This window comes from Pogoniulus pusillus, chromosome 37 (assembly GCF_015220805.1).
Source record: "Pogoniulus pusillus isolate bPogPus1 chromosome 37, bPogPus1.pri, whole genome shotgun sequence".
Classification (NCBI taxonomy): Eukaryota; Metazoa; Chordata; class Aves; order Piciformes; family Lybiidae; genus Pogoniulus; species Pogoniulus pusillus.
The window spans coordinates 5,382,435-5,400,207 of NC_087300.1; the positions used below are offsets into that span (position 1 = coordinate 5,382,435).

Below are 17,773 nucleotides of genomic sequence, written 5' to 3' on the forward strand. Positions count from 1 at the left end.
TAATAGCTTTTACCTTGTGCTAGGGGCCAGGCAGACACGCTATAAATCAGACAGTCCCTGCCCCAAAGTGCTCACAAACCAGATTAGAACAAGATGCAGCAGGTGGAGGAGACAAACTTGAGGGGAGGGAGGAGAAGGAAGTGGAAAAGCAAGCAGCATTATGCACATCAAGCAGAACTCTCTGCTCAGCAACAGCTAGGCACTGCCAGCTGGCAGGGATCAGCAGGCATCAAAGATGAGTCTTCAGAGGGCCTTAAAGAAGGTTAAGGAAGTGAGCGCTTGAAGGGAGTTTCCCTTATGTATGTATAAGAGATAGCCGGGGGGAAGAGCACGTGGTGGGTGTGGGTGAAGCAGCCTAGCAGCCAGCTCTGCCCTCCGAAGGGGGTGCGGGAAGGGAAGGGAAGGGAAGGGAAGGGAAGGGAAGGGAAGGGAAGGGAAGGGAAGGGAAGGGAAGGGAAGGGAAGGGAAGGGAAGGGAAGGGAAGGGAAGGGAAGGGAAGGGAAGGGAAGGGAAGGGAAGGGAAGGGAAGGGAAGGGAAGGGAAGGGAAGGGAAGGGAAGGGAAGGGAAGGGAAGGGAAGGGAAGGGAAGGGAAGGGAAGGGAAGGGAAGGGAAGGGAAGGGAAGGGAAGGGAAGGGAAGGGAAGGGAAGGGAAGGGAAGGGAAGGGAAGGGAAGGGAAGGGAAGGGAAGGGAAGGGAAGGGAAGGGAAGGGAAGGGAAGGGAAGGGAAGGGAAGGGAAGGGAAGGGAAGGGAAGGGAAGGGAAGGGAAGGGAAGGGAAGGGAAGGGAAGGGAAGGGAAGGGAAGGGAAGGGAAGGGAAGGGAAGGGAAGGGAAGGGAAGGGAAGGGGCTGGGTGCCACCACCGAAGGGAAGGGAAGGGGCTGGGTGCCGCCACAGCTCTAATGGCTCCAGACAAGTGCCTTTGTGAAGCGTGCCTGATTTTCTCCCATTCCCTCAGGTACACCTCGCAGCTTCTGAATTTTCAACCCAGGCCATTTGGAAGATAGCGAAAAAGGGACTTTAAAAAGGTGCTCATGATGTAATTCTAAAAACACAGAGAAGACATCTCAGCGTTTGGAGATAAACTCAAGCCAAGCGCACCGCCAGCATGCCATGCCACACTCTGCTTCCCCTTTGAAATGAATGGCTTTCTGCACTTCAAAGAGGGCTTCGTTTGCCTTGTTTAGCACCAGATGCAAATACATTGTCAGACAGAGCCACTCACATGAGAATGGTCTTGGGTTTGGGAAGCAGAGCAGGCAGGGAAGGCACCAGATTTTGCCTATCTAGTTTATTCCATTTGCAATTAAAGTTGGTTTTTAAAATCAAATCTGTGTCACAAGAGGAACAGAAAGATTTTTCCTTAAGAGAGCTTTCCTTGCACGTAGCAAACCAGGGTGGAACTGGAGGCAGAAGTGGGAGCGTGGCCATGAGAGTCTCCTGCTCCACTGTGCAAGAGCTCTGCTAGTTTTGTTTTTCTAGGGAAAAAATCCTAACACTTCTTTAACAGCTCAGGCAACTGACTCCTGGGACAGAGGGTTCTAATATTTGCTGAGAGCAGGATCACCAGATGCTTTTTTAGTGTCAGCAGACTGGAGCCAGGCTCTGCTGGGTGATGTCTGATGACAACATGGGGCAATGGTGGAAGCTGAGGCAGAGGAAGTTTCATTTAAACACAAGGAGGAATTTTTTTCCATGTGAGGGTGACACAACACTGGCACAGGCTGCCCAGGGGGGTTGTGGAGTCTTCCTCTCTGGAGATATTCAAAACCTGCCTGGCTGTGTGATCTGCTCTGGGTGATGCTGCTCTGGCAGGGGGCTGGACTGGCTGAGCTTTGGAGGTCCCTTCCAGCCCCTGATATTCTATGATTCTTTTTATAGTCCCCAAGGTTCCAGGAGAGGTAGCATTTGGAGAGCAGCATCTACCCTGAGCCTAGGAGGAGTAGGTCTGATGCAGAACTTGTTTCCATGCTCCTGAGGGTGCAAGCTCTATTAAGCCCCTCACACCAAGCCTCCCATTGCTGGCCCTCCCTTTGCAAGGTAGGCTACAGCTGAGGTGGATCACCCCAAATCTATGCCAGAGAGGAGATTGTTTTATCTGGCAGAAACTAAGCATTACCTCAGAGCACTACAATTAGGTTCAGAAATGTTCCTGAAAAGTAGCCCAATCAGCTTGCCCACTGGCAAACTTGCTTGCCCCTGATCAGCTATTACCTGCTGAGCAGAGACCTCAGCCTTGACTACAGAACTGCAAACAAGCAGTGTTAGACCCTTTAGAGGCTGGGATACATTTGAGGCTGCTCTGCCAAGTCCTCTCCTTCACATTGGGCTGCTGCAAGAGGTGAATGCAGGGGGGGTGGGAGGAAAACAAACCAAAATTCACTTTATTGCTTCTCCCAGATACTAAGAAACTGTCTTCCTTGACAAAAATCTTCCAGTTCTCATCATGGAGTTGTTTCAGCAGAGCTCATCTGAGGTGGGAATTAGAGCAGAGTCACACAGCAGTGCGATAACATGGGAATTTATAGTCATGGAATGGTTTAGGTTGGAAGGGACCTCAAAGGTCATCTGGTTCCAACCCTCTGCCATAGGCAGGGACACCTCTCACTAGAACAGGTCACTCAAGGCCTCATCTAACCTGGCCTTGAACACCTCCAGGGAGGGAGCAGCCACAGCCTCCCTGGGCAACCTGTGCCAGTGTCTCACCACTCTTACTGCAAACAACTTCCTCCTAACATCCAGTTTAATCTCCCCTCTGCCAGTTCAAAACCATTACTCCTTGTCCTGTCATTACAAGATGTTGTCAATAGTCCCTCTCCAGCCCTCCTGGAGCCCCTTTCAGATACTGGAAGGCCACTCCAAGGTCTCTTCAAAGCCTTCTCTCCAAGCTGAAGATTCCCAACTGTCTCAGTGCATCCTCATTGCAGAGCTGCTGCAGCCCTCTGAGGATCTTGGTGGCCTCCTCTGGACTAGCTCCAACAGTTCCATGTCCTTCTTGTGCTGGGGGCTCCAGAACTGCACACAGGACTTCAAATCTGTTCTCATGAGAGCAGAGCAAAGGGGCAGAATCCCCTCCCTTGCCCTGCTGCCCACACTGCTCTTGCTGCACAGGGTTGTGTCTGGGCTGCACTCACACTGCAGGCTCATGCTGAGCTTTTCATCAGCCCAAACCCTCAGGTCCTTTTCCTCAGGGCTGCTCTCAGCCATTCCCCACCCAGCCTGGAGCTGTGCTTGGACTGCACCCACCCAGGTGCAGGACCTTACACTTGGCCTTGTTGAATTTCTAGAGAAGCTGCACAGTGGAGACTGAGAGAGAGCTTTGGCTTTGGAATAGCTCAGGAAGAAAACACTGTGCACATTTGAGCAGGATATCCACTGGCACATGGCAAAAAGGCCAGAAGCTGAGTTTTCCCTTTATTTGCCAGTTCTGGAGGGCACAAAAGAGGATCCTGGAAGACAGTTCACAGATGGATAAAGTTAGACCATCCTGAAACTAACTTGTTCCTGATCCGGCATCCACTTCCAACCACCTACTTCTTTCTGGGGTCCCTTGACCATAAAGCAGATATTGGAAAATGTTATTAACTCCCCTGAGCAAAGCAGAGTAGCTTGAAGGATCCTGAAAAATTTAATCTGAGCTGTCTGAAGAGAGACTGGAAGGGTGTCAAGGCCTTTCATCTTAAGTTTAATAAGGTAATGGCTTGGGGTGGCAGTGCCCAGCCTCTCCGTGCTCTCCAGGCATTTCACTCCACACCTACAATTTACTGGAGTCTTTCCACAGGCTTCACCTTTCCCAGGCACACAGGTGGCATAACTGAGAGGACAGAGGGAAAAGCTTTTGGCATTGTTTTGGAAACACTCCCAGTCCAAAGGCTGGTTTCATTCCCCAGCTGCCCTCCACATGATGTAATGGCCACTGCCTGTGCACCTCCAGTTGTGTCCAGAGCCTCTCTCGGGAGCACCACGCCTGGGCTGCATTCTCCTCACATGCACTCAGTCTCAGGAATGTTTTAACTGCAGTAACTTTCCTCCACCTGCTCAAACTTGGCACCTCTCTCCCCTCTATACCCAAAACAGGACAGTGAAGCTCTCATTTATTCCTTCCCAGACATTATCTGGCTCAGCACAGTGAAGACAGAACCGACTAAAGCTTCATTATGAAATATGGAAAGAGTTCAAACCTCCTGCTCCAACTTTAATTTGTGCATGGTAGCTGCTGCAGGTACTCCATTTATCCTAACAGAGGTCTCCACTGGTTCATGCAAAGCCAAAATTGTGAAAATTGATTTAAAGAGACAAAGGTTTAATGAGTAGAACTGCCTCTGGAGTCCTCTTCTGCGTGCCGGGAGGAATGGCTGAGATTCTGGCACAGAATCATAGAACCAACCAGGTTAGAAGAGTCCTCCAAGCTCATCCAGTCCTACCTAGCACCCAGCCCTGTGCAGTGAACCAGACCATGGCACTAAGTGCCCCATCCAGGCTGTTTTTGAACACCTCCAGAGTCCCCACTACCTCCTTGAATAGAATTGATTTTAAACAGCTGATCCTTGCATTAACAGATTTTCCTGATCTGTGATTGCTAGCAAGGATCCAGTGAAAATGCAGGATGCAGGACCTTGTGCCTTTGGATTTTCCAAAGGGCAGCGTTGTGGAGAATCCAAAGCTGGGAAGCATAAGGTGGGAAGCTCAATAGCTGCACTTCAGTGCAGCTGCCAGAAATAATATACTCAAGAACAGAGCAGAACCTTAGCATTACACCATTATTTCTTCCAGCCAAAAGCTTCCTGTGCATAATCCTGTGTGGCAGGTAAATGCCATGGGTCAAGTTCCCTAATCCATATCTGGCAAGTTACAGACTCCATAGAAACTTCCATTTCCTATTCACAACATCCACACAAGATGCTCCTAACCTCCCAGGATAACCCAGAGCAAAATGGGAGCTAACCCCCACTGGGACTGAGTATCACTTGGCAGCTGATCTGGATGAAAAGAAGCTTCTCCTCTTTGCTGCTTTTTATAAATTTTTAAGTCACTATAATGGATGCTGAAAGGTGCCTCAGGTGCCAGCCTGACAGCTCTGGATCTAAAATTGCCTCTTTGCTCACAGAGAAACAGGCAGCATAGACACACTGCCTGAGCGTGTCCTTCTGGCCCTGGGGACTGGCAGGAGCATGGTCCCCCTTGCCCTTGGAGGCTGCCAAAGGCCAGTGGTGGTTGTGAGTGACAATGTTGGTATCACACTCCCCTGGAAAGGAGCAGCTTGAGCAATGCTCATTTGATAGCCTCTGGAACAACACCTTAACTGAAAGCAAAGTACACCCTGATTGAACAAGTGAACTCCCCTGGAAGGGTTGCAGCTTGAGCAATGCTCATTTGATAGCCCCTGAAACAACACCTTAACTGAAAGCAAAGTACCCCCTGATTGAACAAGTGAACTCCCCTGGAAAGGAGCAGCTTGAGCAATGCTCATTTGATAGCCCCTGAAACAACACCTTAACTGAAAGCAAAGTACCCCCTGATTGAACAAGTGAACTCCCCTGGAAAGGAGCAGCTTGAGCAATGCTCATTTCATAGCCCCTGAAACACCTTACCTGAAAGCAAAGTACAGCTTGATTGAGCAAGTGGAACATTCTCTATCCAGAAAGAGGTGTCTGGATGATTTGCCTGCCTGTGTGGCTCTGCCATTCAGGGTTTTCATACACATCTCATACAAGCTGAAGCCCATCAGAAAATCCATTCTTGAGAGAAAACCCAAGAATGGAAAATGCTAGGTTCTCTTCCTTCATTTAACAAGTGGCACATCTTGTTTGCTCTTATGTTATGTTCTAATATTGCCAGACTTAGCCTCTCTGAACTGTCTCACACAACTCCTACCCTTACTTGCAGCTCCAGACACTGTTGATCCCGCAGTGGTTCTGTAACACACTCAATCAGCTTAAACTAACAGTAGATTGAAACTGGCAGCAGAACAGTGAAAGGTTAATGCTGCTGCTCACTTTCCCAAAGCCATGTCTAAAGGGTTTATAGAGATGACTAAAACCTTCCTCATTCTCTACTTCCTTTTGCCTGTGAGCTGAGTCCTAGCCCAGAAAGTCAGTGGTTTCTGCAAACCTGAGAGGGCACAGAAAGGATGACTGCAGGAAACTCAAGTTCTTAGCAGTCTCCACTACAGGAGACTGATGCCAGCTACCAATTTGGCAGGTGAATACTTGCTTTAGCAATAGGTAATTTAGGAATGCTTTTGGTTCCCTCATCTGTGCTTCCTGAATAAAACAAAGGTTGTGTCCTGCATTAATGGGAACAAAAGGGAAAGCTCCTACATATTCTGAAAGATAGCATGACCTTGAGGACAACTCATTGCAAGGGGAAGAGCACAGTAAGACTTCTTCCAGAGTGCTCAGAGAAGCAGACCCTGCTCATTCCCCAAATGTATTCAGAGCAGAGGCAAATGCTCCTGACTGCAGTTCAAGGCTGCCTGAGTTTTCACCTGTAGATACGCAGATAAACTTATATCATCCTCTTCCAGGTTTCTGTGGGCTGGTGTGTCAGCAGCAGCTACAGTGATTTACTGCAACAGCTCCAAATGGATTAAATCACAGAGTCATTTGAATTTTACCCAGGCTTGTCACACAAATCTCAGAAACCACTGCCTTGCATAAAAACTTCCTCTCGATACTCGTGAGGAGTCATGACACAACCCAAAAGTTAGGCTGAAAATGAAACCCAAAAGGCTCTTAGCATGGAGGAGAGAGGCAGCATGAACAGCACATTTGACTCAAGAACCTGAGCTGCATTATGGTAGCAACTTCCAGAGTTTTATTTATCACATGAGGGCAGACTACAAGAGCTGGGCTGGGGCTCTTCAGACTGGAGAAGAGAAGGCTCCAAGGGGACCTTATAGTGGCTTTCCAGTATCTGAAGGGGACCTACAGGAAGGCTGGGGAGGAATTATTTACAAGGTCTTGTAATGACAGGACAAGGAGTAATGGGTTTAAACTGGATGTTAGAAAAGGGTTCTTTGCAGTGAGGGTAGTGAGACACTGGCACAGGTTGCCCAGGGAGATTGAGGCTGCTCCCTCCCTGGAAGTGTTCAATGCCAGGCTGGGTGAGACCTTGAGTGACCTGTTCTAGTGGGAGGTGTCCCTGCCTATGGCAGGGGGTTGGAACCAAATAAGATCTTTGAGGTCCCTTCCAACTTAAACCATTCTATGGATCTGCTGGAGACAGTGCATTGGAGAGCTATGAAGATGGTTGTGAGACTTGAACATCTCTCCCATGAAAAAAGACTTGAGAGACCTGAGGCTCTGCAATCTGGTTGACTGGATAGGGCTGGGTGCTAGGTTGGACTGGATGATCTTGGAGGTCTCTTCCAACCTGGTTGATTCTATGATTCTTGAGATGTATCTGATCAATGTCTATAAACACCTGAGGGTGAATGTCAGAATGAAGGTGACAGGCTGTTTTTACTGGTACCCAGTGACAGGACAAGGAACAACAGGTACAATGAGTTCCACCTCATCATGAGGAGACACTACTTTAAGGTGAGGCTGATGGAGCACTGGAGCAGGCTGCTCAGGAAGGATGTGGACTGTTCTTCTCTGGAGACTCTCACATGAGTGCTGTAGGATTTATTTCCTTAGACCTTCCTGGCACAAACCACCAGATGGGAAGGCTGCTCACAGTAACCCCTTGCTTCCATCCTTCACAGGGGACCCAGCAGTATTTCTGCTGCCAAGGTTCTCACAGATGCAGTGGAAGCAAGGGCCACTTCCCTTACCCTTCTGTGGCAACTGGAGAGAGATCAGGAAGCAGCAGATCCTAAACCAATGGCTACATCAGCTTAGTCACACTGCAAACTGCTCTTTATGCAAGGTCTCTCCATACACAGAACCTCTCTAGCTTGGATTCAACAGTTTGGCTTACAAAATATGTCTGAAATGAATCTGTAGTGAAGGTAAGGAAGCTTGCCCATCTGAGCCAGCCTTTGGAAATGCAGGTCACTGAGCACAAAGAAAAGCCACAAGCAAGGAGAGAATTCTGAGATTCAGTGATCCTGAGGCTTAGCCAGCACTCATTAGAGATGTTAGAGCAAGCATCAAGCCTAGTCCTACCTAACCGGGGGGCCACCAGGCCCCCCGGCCTTTAGATCCCCTCCACCAGTCACCCAGTGTGCACCATGGGCACTCACCAGTGATGCCAGGAGGAGGATCCCTCTGCCCAAATGGGCAAGCTTGGAGCTTCTGCCTTTCCCAGAGCTGATTATAAAGGGGAGTAGGTAGGGAGGGCAAAGTGATCACACCTGGGCTGGGAGGAGACTCCAACAGCACCCAGGTGCTCTGGGTTTGGGGCAAAAAGGGGAAAATGCAGTGTGGGGTGGGAAAGGGGCAGATAGGCAGATATGGTGGGGAAGGGGAGGTTGGGCTCCAAGGAGGGAGGTGGAGAGGAAAGGAGAAAGCTGGGGGGAAATAGGATGATGGAAAGGAAAGGAGGGAGGTAAAACACAAATAAGGGAAGCTGGGCTGTGTTGTTTGCACTGCAGCCAGCCTTTTCATGGCCAACCCTTTGTCATTTCTGCTTCCAGTAGTAACCAGACTTCTTCATTGGCTCATTACATTGGCTGAAGCGAAGCAAGTCACAGAACCATAGAATCATAGTATGGTTTAGGTTGGAAGGGACCTCAAAGATCATCTAGTTCCAGCCCCCCACCATAGGCAAGGACACCTCTCACTGGAATAGGTCCCACCTGTCTTAAGAGGGAAAAAAAATGAGGAAATAAAGAGGAAAACCAAGAAATAAAACTGAAAAAGAAAACCAAATGCAAATTATAAATATATGTAAGTATATATATGTACACAAGTGTGAGGTCTTTCAGCAAGTTCTCCACGGGATGCATTCCTATGTGACCTGAGCTGGATTTTATAGTCCTGCTCTGGCAGGGGGGGGGTTGGACTCGATGCTCTATGGAGGTCCCTTCCAACTCTTATCATCCTGTAATTCAATATCCTGCAATTCCTGTAAAACATAAATATCCTCATTAACTCATACACACACACACAGAACTTTCCATAACACATGGAGTAGTTGGAAGGATGCCCACAGACATAATTGCATTTCTGTGTGAAGAGCATTCACACTCATCTCTGCTTTGCCCATTCATTTTGGTAATTACATGGAGAGAAGCAGCTAACATGCTTGTAATTAAAACCAGCAGTGAAGGGTTTTTAGGTGTTCTGATAGAAGAGAATTGACATGGCAAGGCAAGCAGCACTAGCAGGGGGGGGATTACTGCAGTCACATAAGATGCTCAGAGGGCTGGAGCAGCTCTGCTATGAGGATGGGCTGTGAGAATTTGAGCTCTGCAGCCTGGAGAAGAAAAGGCTTTGAGGAGACCTTGTAGTAGCCTTCCAGTATCTGAAGGAGGCTACAGGAGGGCTGGGGAGTGACTATTGATAAGGTCTTGTAATGACAGGAGGAGGAGGAATGGGTTTGAAGTAGCAGAGGGGAGACTGGAAGTGGATGTTAGGAAGAAGTTGTTTGCAGTGAGGGTAGTGAGACACTGGCACAGGTTGAGGGTAGTGAGACACTGGCACAGGTTGCCCAGGGAGGCTGTGGAGCACAGAAGCACCCAATGGGATTGAAGATCACATTCTGTGCTTCTGTGCTCCACAACCTCCCTGGAGGTGTTCAAGGCCAGGTTGGATTAGGCCTTGAGCAACCTGTTCTAGTGGGAGGTGTCACTGCCTGTGGTGGGGGGTTCAAACTGGCTGAGCTTTGAGGTCCCTTCCAACCTAAAGCATTCTATGAGTCTATAAACCAGCTCAGCCCCCAGAGAAGTCTGTGCTAGTGTCCCAACAGTGCTCGTGTCTACAGTGCATGGGTGCAGGCAATGGAATTGAAGTCCAGGCCATGCAGATTATCCACATTCACTGCTGAAAGATGCTAGCTCACAAGATCCAGAGCTACTTTTTTTTCCTGCTGGACAACTCTTATTTCTGTCTACTGAATCCACAGAATGGAAAGCAGCCACTTCACACAACCTAACGCTGCTCCACTGTCTGCCCATTTCGTTTGGCACTTTGTTGGCAAAGGCTGCAGCAGTCATTTCAGTTGGCTGGGTGGAGCTGCTATGAAAACTCCAGCTTTTCTCATTCTGAGGATGAATATTCATGATTTGAGTGATTTGTGTTACTATTCCCAACAAGGCAGACTTTGCTGCCCTTTTTTTCCCTTCCCTGCTACCCAAGTAGCAGCTGTGCAAAAATATTTGCTGTTCTCTTTCCCTTTAAAATCAAACCTGGGCAATGCCTGCACTTCAGCTTGAAGGTCTTTGTATTGGGCAAAAGCATGGCATGCTTGCAGCCCAACTATCAACAACTCACACAAAGAACTAGATGGATGGCAGAAAGTGGGGACACTTTAATTGAGTGAGTTGAATTGAGTAATTGAGGTGTCAGATCTTTCCCTGGGAGCTTCTGCCTCAGCAAAGCCCAGAAGCTACCTTTGAGAAATGTGATCTCTGAGGCAGTTCACCAAAAAGAACCCCCCAAGATTCTTCCCCTAGGATTCTTCTATGGTCATCTGAGCATCTTTGCAGCTTCCTGCCAACTACAGAGGCAGGGAGAGACTGAAATCACACTCACACTTCACAGTATCACAGTATTATTAGGATTGGAAGAGACCTCACAGATCATCAAGTCCAACCCTTTACCACAGAGCTCAAGGCCAGACCATGGCACCAAGTGCCACGTCCAGTCCTGCCTTGAACAGCTCCAGGGACGGCGACTCCACCACCTCCCCGGGCAGCCCATTCCAGTGTCCAATGACTCTCTCAGGGAAGAACACTTGGTGTTCTTTTAGCAAGAACAGAAGCACTCATTCCAGAAGAGGCACACTTGACCAGTACAAGCCAGCAGTAATATTATGCAGATGATAAGAGAAATATTATCTTATGGTCAGCCACAACAGCAGGGTGAACCTCACGGCAAACATTCACTTGGCAAGTTTTAAACAGTAAAACACAAAACAAAACAAAGCCTGGGAGGGAAAAATTAAAAAAGAAAAAGAAAAAGAAAAAGAAAAAGAAAAAGAAAAAGAAAAAGAAAAAGAAAAAGAAAAAGAAAAAGAAAAAGAAAAAGAAAAAGAAAAAGAAAAAGAAAAAGAAAAAGAAAAAGAAAAAGAAAAAGAAGAAAAAGAAAAAGAAAAAGAAAAAGAAAAAGAAAAAGAAAAAGAAAAAGAAAAAGAAAAAGAAGAAAAAGAAAAAGAAAAAGAAAAAGAAAAAGAAAAAGAAAAAGAAAAAGAAAAAGAAAAAGAAAAAGAAAAAGAAAAAGAAAAAGAAAAAGAAGAAGAAGAAGAAGGAGAAGAAGAAGAAGAAAAAGAAGAAGAAGAAGAAGAAAAAGAAAAAGAAAAAGAAAAAGAAGAAGAAAAAGAAGAAGAAGAAGAAGAAGAAGGAGAAGGAGAAGGAGAAGGAGAAGGAGAAAGAGAAGGAGAAGGAGAAGGAGAAGAAGAAGAAAAAGAAGAAGAAGAAGAAGAAGAAGAAAAAGAAGAAGAAGAAGAAGAAAAAGAAAAAGAAAAAGAAAAAGAAAAAGAAAAAGAAAAAGAAAAAGAAAAAGAAAAAGAAAAAGAAAAAGAAAAAGAAAAAGAAAAAGAAAAAGAAAAAGAAAAAGAAAAAGAAAAAGAAAAAGAAAAAGAAAAAGAAAAAGAGTGAGACTGAGAGAAAAAGACGACCAAAAGTGAAGAGCTGTGACCAGGGAAAACAAGAGCCCCACAGTGCCAAGCCGAGCCTTCCACAGACGGCTGCAGAGCAGCCCCTGCTCTGCGCACATGCAGCCCTACACGCAGAGACAGGTCCCGACGGCTCCCAAAGCTCAGCAGTTCCACCGTCAGCAGCCAGCTCTCAGCAGATTCCCTGATAGCACCTTGGCAAACGCCAGCTCCAAAGCTCCGGACCCGGCAGGTGCCTTGCATCAGCTGCGAGAGGCTTCCTCCTCTCGGCAAGCCTGCGCTGACCCTGCCTGCCCATGCCGGCGCTCCTCGCGTCCCTGCCACCACCGCCAGCTCCTGCACCGCGCCAGGTCATAGTATCATAGTATCATAGTAGTATCATCAGGGTTGGAAGAGACCTCACAGATCATCAAGTCCAACCCTTTACCACAGAGCTCAAGGCCAGACCATGGCACCAAGTGCCAACCTTGCCTTGAAGTGCTCCAGGGACGGCGACTCCACCACCTCCCCGGGCAGCCCATTCCAGTGTCCAATGGCCCTGCCGCAGCAGCTCTCGTTTGCCAAGTCGGGACAAAGGGCAGCAGTGGCATGGAGTGAGCCCAGGGGCATCACAGAGGCCCTCAGGTGTCTGACAGAGCATGAAGCTGTCCACTGGAGAGCCAGAAACTTCTCTCAGCAAGGGACAAGCCTCCCCGGGACAGGCAGAGGCACAACAACCTCAACCAGAGCGGCCAGCAGCTTGTCACCAGCCCCTAACCATGGACCGAGAGCTGTAAACTCCTCGGGGCTGAGGGTGCTGAGTGCCTTGGGAAGCCAGGCCCAGCCTTTTGGCTTCCAACACCACCGTGGGCAGCCAGAGCTCTGCTGGTGCCTGCTGTGGTGATGGAACAAACGGGCCCCAGGCTGGCCACAGCTCACAAGGCTTGGAGACATCTGCTGTATTATGACAATGTAGTGGCTGCTGAAGGAGAAATAATGCAGGAGTAGAGGACGGAGAAGAACTCTGCCCAAGGCAGCATGAAAATAAGCAATAGCAGGTCTCTCTGATGAGTTTCTCCAGTGTGCCCTGCCCCTCTCAAGAGACACATCAAAGGCAGAGGGGGAAATCAGTGCACGGCAAGGAGCCTGCTGGAGCCCGCTTGCTCAGCACAGGCAAAGTTAATTAAGAGGGAGGGAGAAAAAGAGCCAATACCAGCCTGATTCTGTCAGGATGTGCAGCACTGACAAACAGCAAATGCTAATTCAGGAGTTTTCCATCTCTTTTACACCTGCCTAGGAGGGAAAGAGGAGAACAGCTCAAATTTGACACAGAGTGGATGTGGATACCTCTAACACACTGCACAATGCCACATCTACCAGGGCTTCGTGGGAGCCTGCAAAAGCTAAAGGTAGCTCAAGAGAAACTCAGCCAGTTGTTGCTGTCACAGGAAACAAAGCAAAGGTGAGGCCAGGAGAAGCCACTAATAGGGCCCTCTTACCCTGTTAGAAGAACCTCTTACCCTGCACCTCATCAGAACAAGAGAAACACAACCCATAAACAACCCAGGAGAAAGGAATTCAATTTTATTTGACACAATAAGCACTAAAACTGATTAACATTGCTTTGCTATGTATTAAATGCTACAGGAGAGGAAACAGGAGACCCACGATAGTAGGAGGAGACAAAACACCAGACAGGAAAAGTGTTAACAAGTAGGATTTGCAGACATTCAGGTGCTGAAGTTGAGAGTCCCTGGAAATGTTCATATCTTAATTAGATTAAAGATGTAAAGCAACCACTCCAGGGGTGTTGTTGCTCTGCAATTTCTTTTCTTGCTTATCATTCATAAGAAAAGAAAAAGAAGATGAATCAAAAAAGGAGATGAAGCATTTGAGCTCAGTGTGGGACTAATAATTTCTAAATCAAAGATAAATTTGTCAAGGTCTCATAAACAGAAAGGAGAGGGTGGCACTATAAATAAGCTTTCTTATTTGTTTTATTGTAAAGGTTATCTGGTTGGGCTCCTGCCTTTCACCAGAGTGCTTTGGACAGGGCTGGGTGCTAGGTTGGACTGGATGAGCTTGGAGGTCTCTTCCAACCTGCTTGATTCATGATTCTGTTAATATTACACATACAGTGCATGAAAAAATTCTACTGGAAAAGGGACTTGCTTTATGTGTCACAGAACTCCTGAAGCACTGCTTGTGGAGCAGCCTCTGCAATGTTGTGGCACAGCTCTTGCCTATGAACAGCCACTGTGCTGCATCTGTGGCAAGCAGGGTCTCTGGACCTAGCCACAGGTGCCTTAATCTGTGTGTGCTGCTTTCTTCTGCTTATTTCCTGTTTGTGGATGTTAAGACCAGTCCTCAAATCTATACAAGACAATTAATCTGAAGAGCTCCCATGATATCTCCTAAATTCATGGACAAAGACGTGTGGGAACAAAATCCCAACAGCAGGCAGCAGTCCCTGACTACCAGGCACAAAAAAGGCATTGCCCAAGAAACTGGTCCACTGGTGCCATGCTTTCTAGGGGCAGACAAAAGACTATCAGGCTACCATCTGCCCAGTAGCTAAGCAAAGCAATGCCTGTCTCATCTAGAGAGTAAAAGGTGCTTTGTTCAAGTCAAATAGAATCATCTATCAGCAGCATGCATTAATAAGTGATAACACAAAAATATCTGGTGCATTTAATACTATCAAACTAATTAGGTGTTGGTTTGCCAGGAATAAAGGTGAGGTTTAAAACTCCAAGATGAGATGATTACCTGAGTAAGATATTCTTGCTCATCCTGAGCACAGGCTAAAAGCATAGGTGACTGAGAGAAGTCACCAGGCTGGAAGCCAAACTTACTTCACACACTAAATTTGCAATGAGAATTCTAATGAAGCCATCTCGACAAGCTGAAACAATGCTGCTCTGGCCAGAGGTCTTCAGCTTGCTCTGAGGAAGATCTGGAGGCATTAGCTTGCTGAAGGGTCACTCAGTGCATGGAGCTACTGCTAAAGCTGGCATTGCAAAACTATCAAGGCTGCCATGAAAGTTTGGCAGGCCAGATCTGGGAAGGGGATAAATAATGAAAGCAAAAAATTCCTTTGCCACCCTTACTGTTATTACACTGCAGGAAGTTCCTATTCCATAAGTGTACCTGCTCCACTCAGGCAGGGAAGAAGTTGTTCTATCAGCCTGAAACACTGCATGTACTAACCTTTCACTCTGTGAGAGAGAGCTGGAGTTAAATAGGGTCAGAGCTACACTTGCTCTGGGGAGAAGAAAGGCTGACTTTGAAGACAGGCTGGTTACCCTGTTTTTCTTCCTACACCACAGCTTTCAGATTGCAGCTAGAACTTGAAGGGAGTTGTTCCCACAAGCTCTCTAGTCCAATGTCTCCACCCGAGAGGCTTGAGTAAATAGCAGGAGCTCTGGATATGAATCAGATGGAAAAGATTCAGTGCTCTCTGCTAGGTCTGAGTTCAAAGGCATCCACGGCTGAACATTCAAATCAAGATCACTATCTGCATGTGAGGGCAGAGTGGAGTGTTCAGTACTAATGAACTGCTCACCCTTACCTGCTCGTTTCTGGATGTAGTGTAGCAGGTTGTAAGTGGAACCCAGCTGAAGTCCAGGTACCACTGCACACAACACCAAGAGAGGTGGGAAAGTCTGGATGGTTTAGGAAACCTTCTTTCCTTTGTTTCCTTTCTGTTTTCCTTCTATTGCCTCCAGATGAAATCTTGGACTTGACCTCTCAGTGTAAGTGCTCAGCTTCACTGAGTGCTTCAGAAGGGGAAGACCACAGATGCCACAGAACACATCACAGAGCAGAGAGCTCAGTCTACAGCACTGAGATCCATGGCAGAGCTTCTCCTGTCACCAGGAATAGTGTGCACGATTCAGTGATTCATTCCTCATATGCACACATCAGACCCAAGTTCTGTTGCATGACATGGTGCTCCAACCATGGGTTACACCTACACAGCTGCTGCACTCTCAAGCAAATTCAAGTACAGACACCCATGCTGCAGCCACATCTCACTGCATGATGCCTACAGATGGTGCCATGATGAGCTTATGCAGAGATGGGCAGAAACCAGGGGACAGTGAGGATGCACAGTGAAGATGCACACAGGGAAGGATGCATCCATACACAACAAAGCTCCATGGCAGTTGTTGGCTGAGAACTCAGGTGCGTCTGAAGGCCTGCTCAGTGACAAGTCTGTTCACCTGTGCCCCTCCTGCAGGTCAGACCATCTGCATCTGTGTTCCCCTAGCTCCTCACCAGCAAGGGTACCCCAGTTGGTAGCTGATGCTGGAATCCAGCCGGAGCCCACAGCTAGGGTGTGTCTGTACCTCCCTCTGTGAAGCTGCCTGGTTTATTATCTGTAGAGCAGCACACCTGGGAAGATGAGCCAAATAACTATTAGATATAATCAGATACTTTCTGTCTTCAGGTGCCACCCATGTGCACACCTTCCCTACAAGCTGTGGAGTGAACCTGCTAAGGATTCTATTAATAACGAGCAGTGCAAGTAGGTGAACTGGATGAACTTGTGTGAAAGCAAAACCCCAGAGGTAGATGGGTTGCACTGTTCAAAGCAAACAGATAACTATCCCAGGCTGCAGGCAACTGTCCCCCTCCCCCTTTCCCACCTCCTCCTCTGGGACATCTCCAGGCATGTCCAGGGTGGTGCAGCCTGGCAAACAGACATTTGATCAGTGATTTTTGCATCTGAAAAAGAGGATTGAAAAGCCACCAATGACCCTGGGAAATGACGAGTGCCAGAAGTCCTCTGAGGACTCTCTTTTGTGTTCATCTGCACCATACAAGACACTGATAACAAACAAAACCAAACTGTTTATTCCTCAGAAATGTGTGTACCTCTGTTTCTTCCCTGCCATCTGAAGTCATAGAATCACAGAATCAACCATTTTGGCAGAGACCTTCAAGCTCATCCAGGCCAACCTAGCACCCAGCCCTGGCCAATCAACCAGACCATGGCACTAAGTGCCCCAGCCAGGCTTGGCTTCAACACCTCCAGGGACAGCGACTCCACCACCTCCCTGGGCAGCCCATTCCAATGCCAATCACTCTCTCTGACAACAACTTCCTCCTAACATCCAGCCTAGACCTCCCCTGGCACAGCTTGAGACTGTGTCCCCTTGATCTGTTGCTGCTTGCCTGGGAGAAGAGCCCAACCCCATCTGGCTACAGCCTCCCTTCAGGGAGTTGTAGACAGCAATGAGGTCCCACTTTACCTGACTGATAGCACAGAGGGGCCTGGGTTCAGCTGAGAAGAGAGCAGCAGGGTTGGAGAGCAATGCCTAGGACACACACAGCCTACTTGTAGGCAAAGCTACTTGTTGCCTGCAAGAGAGCACCACCAGCACAGCCACTGCTCCCTGGGAGCCTCTCTCCTCTGAGGCAATGCCTGAGTGTCGTGGCAGAGCAGTGAGGAGCGTGGGGCAGGCTCTGGAGTGCAGGTTTGTCAGTTGGCAGCTGTGCCATTCGCAGGCAACTCTTGCTGAGGTGAAACCATGCAGGCAAGCTGGCAGCCAGAATTTAGTGCCGTGGTGTAGTTACTCAGGAGGGTTAGGCAGTAGGTTGATGATCCAAGCTGGTTAGTTCTGTGGCTCTGTGAACAAGGACTCAATGATCCAAGCTGGTTAGTTCTGTGACTCTGTGAATAAGGACTCAGTGATCCAAGCTGGTTAGTTCTGTGACTCTGTGAATAAGGACTCAGTGATCCAAGCTGGTTAGTTCTGTGGCTCTGTGAACAAGGACTCAATGATCCAAGCTGGTTAGTTCTGTGACTCTGTGAATAAGGACTCAATGATCCAAGCTGGTTAGTTCTGTGACTCTGTGAATAAGGACTCAGTGATCCAAGCTGGTTAGTTCTGTGGCTCTGTGAATAAGGACTCAATGATCCAAGCTGGTTAGTTCTGTGACTCTGTGAATAAGGACTCAGTGATCCAAGCTGGTTAGTTCTGTGACTCTGTGAATAAGGACTCAGTGATCCAAGCTGGTTAGTTCTGTGGCTCTGTGAACAAGGACTCAATGATCCAAGCTGGTTAG

General features: G+C 47.9%; 1 long non-coding RNA gene across 1 annotated transcript; it reads left to right on the top strand.

Annotated features, from left to right (window-relative positions):
* The first annotated feature begins 342 nt into the window (after positions 1-342).
* Positions 343-1,328, top strand: LOC135190961 (uncharacterized). Its single transcript, XR_010308679.1, has 2 exons — positions 343-384; positions 957-1,328. It is a non-coding gene; the product is annotated as an uncharacterized LOC135190961 (long non-coding RNA).
* Positions 1,329-17,773: the final 16,445 nt, after the last annotated feature.